We start from the raw sequence: 6000 nt of genomic DNA, 5'->3' as shown, positions 1-6000 counted from the left end.
GGCAAATATTAGCCTTGCAACGTAAGTCTGAGCTGTGGTGCCTGAGCAAGGGTTATCCAAATAGTGTCTTCACTCACCTCTGCCCTCGATAACAGCGCTGCCTTGGATAGGCTCACTCCTTGCTTTTGTAGCTTCCCGTGATGTTTGGCTAATTTCCTGCTAGGCACAGAGCTTGCAGTATCCAAAAACTTCAAAAGATCTCAGTAAGAGCTCCAGCTTGTGTGTTTAGAGTAAACGAGGCGAGGTTTGGGTCTCAGCGTGATGGAGGCAGCAGTGTTGGGCTTCTCCAGGGGCCCTCCCACCCAGCCAAGCCACAGGGGCTGGCAGAGACCTTGGGCTTGGATCCTGACCCACGCAAATACCCTGTTTTCCATTCTGCTAGGAAAAAAAAATCATAGCTGAAGATGTGACAGTTCTAATTTTCCAAAATTAGTCACATGAGAACAGCTGATTGTATTTTCAGGTGCATGTTCCATGGCTCCTGGGTGCTTTTCAAACAGGTTTTTTGCCTCCCTGTTTTTTTGGGTGCTTAAAGTGATGAGATAAAGAGAGCAAAGCAAAAGGGAGAAAGAAGGGAGGAATGTGTCTTTTGGAAAAAGTTGTTGGGGTATCCCTTCCACTCTTCCACAAGGAAAGGATTGTTGGAGACATCTGAGCAGCTTCAATGCAAATGACAGAATTACTGTGTGAACTCTGGGACAAAACTGCATTCAAATATATATTATTTATATATTCTATTCTATTTTATAATTCTATTCCATTCTATTCTATTACAGTACATTACATTTTCTTGTATACTGTATTTTGTTATATGATATTTACTATATAATAGTAATAATATTCTGTTATCTTCCCTTATGCTATGCTACACTTGGATATTTCAGTAAAGGATTTCTGTGGCACAAGTCTGCTGTTACTCATCCTTTCTCCATCTTTTCAACAGACTGTTTCTCAGTCTGAGCCCTGAATCTACCTCCACAAGTTCACATTTCAGTGCTTCAATTTCCTTCTTGTAGTGAGGGGCCCAAAACTGAACCCAGTATTGAAGTGACCTCACCACTGACAAATTCAGGGGCAGGGTCACTGCCCTGTCCTGCAGACCTCACCATTTGTGGTACAATCTGGAAATTTAAGTTATTACCTCAAACTTACTTATTTAAGTTAATTACCTCAAAGTTAGCTTAGGAAAACCCCCAGTGAGTGCTATTGAGCTATGGCTGACACAGCTTCTCCAGAGCTGCAAGAGCAGCAGGATAGGACAGCCAGTCTTTGCTGTGTTGATGGTACCTAGTTTAGCTTGAATTTTATATATAAACTGATTTTTGTTCACAGATGTGCCCCTAGTTTAGGGTGACCAGTCCTGGCTCATCAGAAACTCAGAGTTGTTCTGGAGTCATCCGTGCCTTGGGACCAGAAAGTGACTCACTGCTGCTCTGAAGAGATTAAAAAATCCCTTTAGAACAAAGTTCATTTGTAAAAACAAGTTTGCAACCCCTCATTTCAGTGTCTCACAACCACTAAATGTGGCTTAATATTTTTTTTTTGGTAAAAATATCAAGACTGGGAAATTAGTGTGCCCACTAGATGGCACAAACTGCTCAAATATACTGCCCAAAAGAGCCCAAAAGGCTGAAACCTCTCCAGCTACAGACAATATATGGGAGAAACAGGTGCTGAGGATGCTCAGAGCCCTACCATCAGTCTGGGTGAACCTCCCCAGAATTTCATGAGAAGGACAGGATCTCAGTAGGATGTTTTGTGCTATGTGTCCTTTGGGCTGTTCCAGGAGTTGTTCTCTCATGGCTGGGATTCTTTTGGAAGGAAGTTTTCATGCACTGAGACCTGAATTTGGTCTGCCCTGAGCCACCTGAATTAGTGCTGTGCAGAGCCTGTCAATCAGAATAATTAAATTTTGCTAGTTTGGCTTGTACCTGGGGAGAAATGTCACAATTTCTGTGTCTGATGAGATAGCCAGCATCCTCTTCCTGTACTGAATTCCATACCTGGAAATTTCCAGTGATCCAGGTGAGAACAGGGTGTACCTGCAAGGAACAGACTTGGTGTGACTGCCCTGACATTAATCCCATCCCACACCAGCCATTCTGGGAAATTACATATATGGATGTGCAGCAGTGCCCCAGACACAGTCAGACATCCTCAGCATCAAGCAGAGACTTTGGGTGATTCTCATCTGAATAATACCAGATTTGGAAGTTCTGAAATGCTCTGTTGGGCCATGGTGCACAGAGCTAATGGCAGAAGGGAGATCAGCAGACACTGGGAGCCCAGAAATTCCTTTTCTACTCTTCTCTTCCCCCATGGAACCCTACATCCAGGGCTTCATCCAGGTTTGGAGTTTTCAACATGACAACAATGTGTTGGAGCAAGTCCAGAGGAGGCCACAAAGATGCTCTGGGGGCTGGAGAACCTCTGCTGTGGAGACAGGCTGGGAGAGCTGGGGGTGTTCAACGTGGAGAAGAAAAGGCTCTGGAGACACCTTACTGCAGCCTCTCAGTACTTACAGGGAGCTTGTAAAAAGAGGGAGACTGACTTTTTATCTGGATATTTAGTGACAGGACAAGGGGTAGCAGTTTTAAATTAAGAGAGGAGATGTTTAGATTAGATATTAGAAATAGATTATTTTTTGCAGACCGTGGTGAGGCACTAGAACAGGTTGCCCCATCCCTGAAAGTGTGCAAGTCCAGGCTGGAGCAACCTGGAGGCATCCCTGCTTATGGCAGGGGGTTTGGAACTAAATGATCTTTACACTCCCTTCCAACCCAAACTATTCTGTGATTCTTTCAGGAACACAGACACTCCTCAACAATGTTAGAATTGGGGACCAGCAGATGCCATCCAAATGTTTCAGAGGAGATTGTTTAGATTAAGACCTGAAGGAAAATATGGAATGCAATTCCCTGAACTTCATGGTAATTAATTTTACCTCTGGACATTTATCTATGACTGCACCTGTGTAACCCTTTGGGACTCTTGCCAATTCCTTGATCCAATAGCTGGCTTTGAATGCCACTAAATGGTAGAGATTGTTAGTGTTTTGGGTACATTTAGTTGCTGGTTCAGACACTTCTGGTTGGGCATTTAACCCTGCATGAAGTCACCAAGGTGCCCTGTTTGTGTGTCAACACAGAGAGACTCCTTGATGTAAAATCTGTTCCAGGTGAAATGTGTGTGAAAGCTCAGCTGTTGGATCATGCCTCTCTCTCTCTGCTGTCTCTGCTCATGCTGGCTGCAGGCACATCAGGAAATTTAATTTGCTGAGCCCCCATCCAAAGAACAGCTGCTCATCTTGCTAAGTCTGCAAAAATCAGCATGGAACATGTCTGATGTGAACACACCTGAGTAACTGCTTGTCTTGGAGTCCAGCAGCATCCCTGGAACAGTTCCTGCCGTGTTCACACCCCAAACCAGGAGAATGTATTCCAAGGAGGAGTGAGAGGGGATAATGTGAACAATCAAGACCCCAGGCTCAGTGTTCACTCAGCAAACCTAACTGCATCTGCACTACATTAAAACACACCTTGTTCTTACCCACGTGCTGTGTCCTTACGTGCCCTTGCTGAGGGGAGCATAAGCAGAACTGGCTGCTCCTAATCCCTTCAGGAAGGGAAGTGCTTTTCCCAGCTCACTCTCTCATGCCTGTTGGTTATCCTACTGGAGGATCCTGTTCTGGCTTGAATGCCCTCCTTTCACCAGGTGTGCTTAGGCTCAGCTTTGTTGCAGCAACTTTGCAGAGTCTCACTGTTCTGATACACCCCAGCCCTCAGATCCTCACCTGGGCAGTGGGAGATGCAGAGTGGCCAGAAGCTGCAGCTGGTGAGATTTGGATGGTATTCCAAATGCCTCCTGACTGTGCAATGGTCATTTCAAACTGGGAAACATCTCCCCTTCCTGACCTTCCTGACCAGAAACTACTGTTACCCCTAAGGTTTGCAGGCTACTTTTGACTTGCTTTTACAGTGGTGTCTTGATTCTCTTTAGGTTTTGCAGAACAGGAGGAAAATCATGCTATATGTATTGGTTTGGATGCCTGTTTTCAGCATTTCTAAACACACACTGTGAGACTTTCACACATCTGTGTGCCCAGGGTAGTGAAACATGAAGCAGGTTGAGATCATCCTAATGTCAGTAGTAAGGGCACAGGAGGGTGCAGTCCTAGTTCCCATGCTGCTCCCATGCACTTCTCTGTCTGAGCTAGGCAAGACATGTGGGAGCTGAAACTAACTGGAAACAGATGAAAAATACTTGAAACTAATTTTTTTGGGGTGTGTTCTTAACCCAGGTCTCAGCCTGAATCATGGCAGTGTCTTCACTGATTCCCAAATGGATGGTTGACACTTCTTCCACCACACTTTGAAATGGTGAGGAGCTGAAGAAAATGCTTCAACTGTCTTCTGGCAGGGATCAAATCAGCAGAGGAACCACTTGGGGTGTCTCTGAGGGCCTGAAGCATCCTGTCCCAGCTTTCTGCCAGCATCTTCTCTTCTCCACCCACACCAGCCTTTCACTATTCCCTGCAGTGCTGCCCAGTTCTCCAGCTCCCACTGAGAGTGTGGCCACTACAGAGCCTTTGTACCTGACAGTGGCCCCAGTGGGAAAAGCACTGGACAGGTTTGGATTCCTTCCCTGCTGCTGGCAATGCCAGCAGGGCCTTGTGTGTGAACATGGTGACACCTCAGCCTCAGTTTGAGCCATTGATTTGCTAGTAAGACAAATAATAATTTCCAAAGATGCTGGCCATGACTTTCCCTTTGCTCTACCTCCAGTTGCCCTCTTCCCTTCTGAAAGGGGAACATCTCAAAAGCACATGTGAGATGTGGAGGACACAAAGTTTCAGAAAGGCCAGAGAGACATGGAACCACTCAATGGACTCTTACTCCATGGATGGGAGGTGAACCTCAACAGCTCCAATTGCCGGTGGCCCAGAGCTGGAATGGAAAAAGAAGATAGAGTGGTTTGTATCATGTCAGGTTTGTGTGTGCAGCACAGGGCATCTGCCAAAAAGAATAAAAAACAAAAAACAAACAAACAAAAAAACCCCCTGCAAACAAACAAAAAAACCCCCCAAACTAAAAAAACTCCCATCCCCCAAAAAACCAAGCCAAAACCAACCAACCAACCAAACAAAAAAACAAACAAACAAAAAAACCCCAAACAAAAACACCAAAACAAACGAACAAGCAAAAAAACCAACCAACCAACAAACAAAACCAAAACAAAACAAAAAAAAACAACCCACCAAAAAAAACCGAAAAAAACAAAAAAACCAAACCAACCCAAACCAAAAAACCAAACCAAAACAAAAAGAGGAAGTTTGAGTCTGCTAGTTTTTAGAAGTTGCTGCTGTAATAGAAAAACAAAGTAGCAAATACACCTGATTTGGGGCGAGCTGAGCTTTGTAGACACAGGTTCCCAATGCCTGGAGGTGAGAGCAGCCGGGTCGGTGCCAGCTGGCATTGCCATGCCTCGGGAATGTCCCGGGCAGAATCCAGCCTGTCCCACCTGCCCCCGGCAGGAGAGGGCTCTGCCTTTGGGAAAGGCAGGGAAGAGCAGGAGCTTCAGCCCGGCTTTGTCCGGCTGAAAAGCACAGTTTGGATGGCAAGAGAGAGGAGGAATTGGGTGTGTGAGGAATTGAATGTGTGAGGAATTCGGTGTGCGAGGAATTGGGTGTCTGAGGAATCCGGTGTGTGACGAATTCGGTGTGTGAGGAATTCGGTGTGTGAGGAATTCGGTGTGCGAGGAATTGGGTGTCTGAGGAATTCGGTGTGCGAGGAATTGGATGTCTGAGGACTTGGATGTCTGAGGAATCCGGTGTGCGAGGAATTCGGTGTCTGAGGAACTGGGTGTCTGAGGAATTCGGTGTGTGAGCAATTGGATGTGTGAGGAATTCGGTGTCTGAGGAATTCGGTGTCTTGGCCGCCTTGGCGGCTGCCAAGGTGAGGCTGCGGAGGGAGCCCTGCCCTGCCCAGCCCAGCCCAGCCC

The sequence above is a fragment of the Catharus ustulatus genome, chromosome 4 (genome assembly GCF_009819885.2).
Source record: "Catharus ustulatus isolate bCatUst1 chromosome 4, bCatUst1.pri.v2, whole genome shotgun sequence".
Lineage (NCBI taxonomy): Eukaryota > Metazoa > Chordata > Aves > Passeriformes > Turdidae > Catharus > Catharus ustulatus.
Note: the sequence above shows the minus strand (reverse complement) of the source record.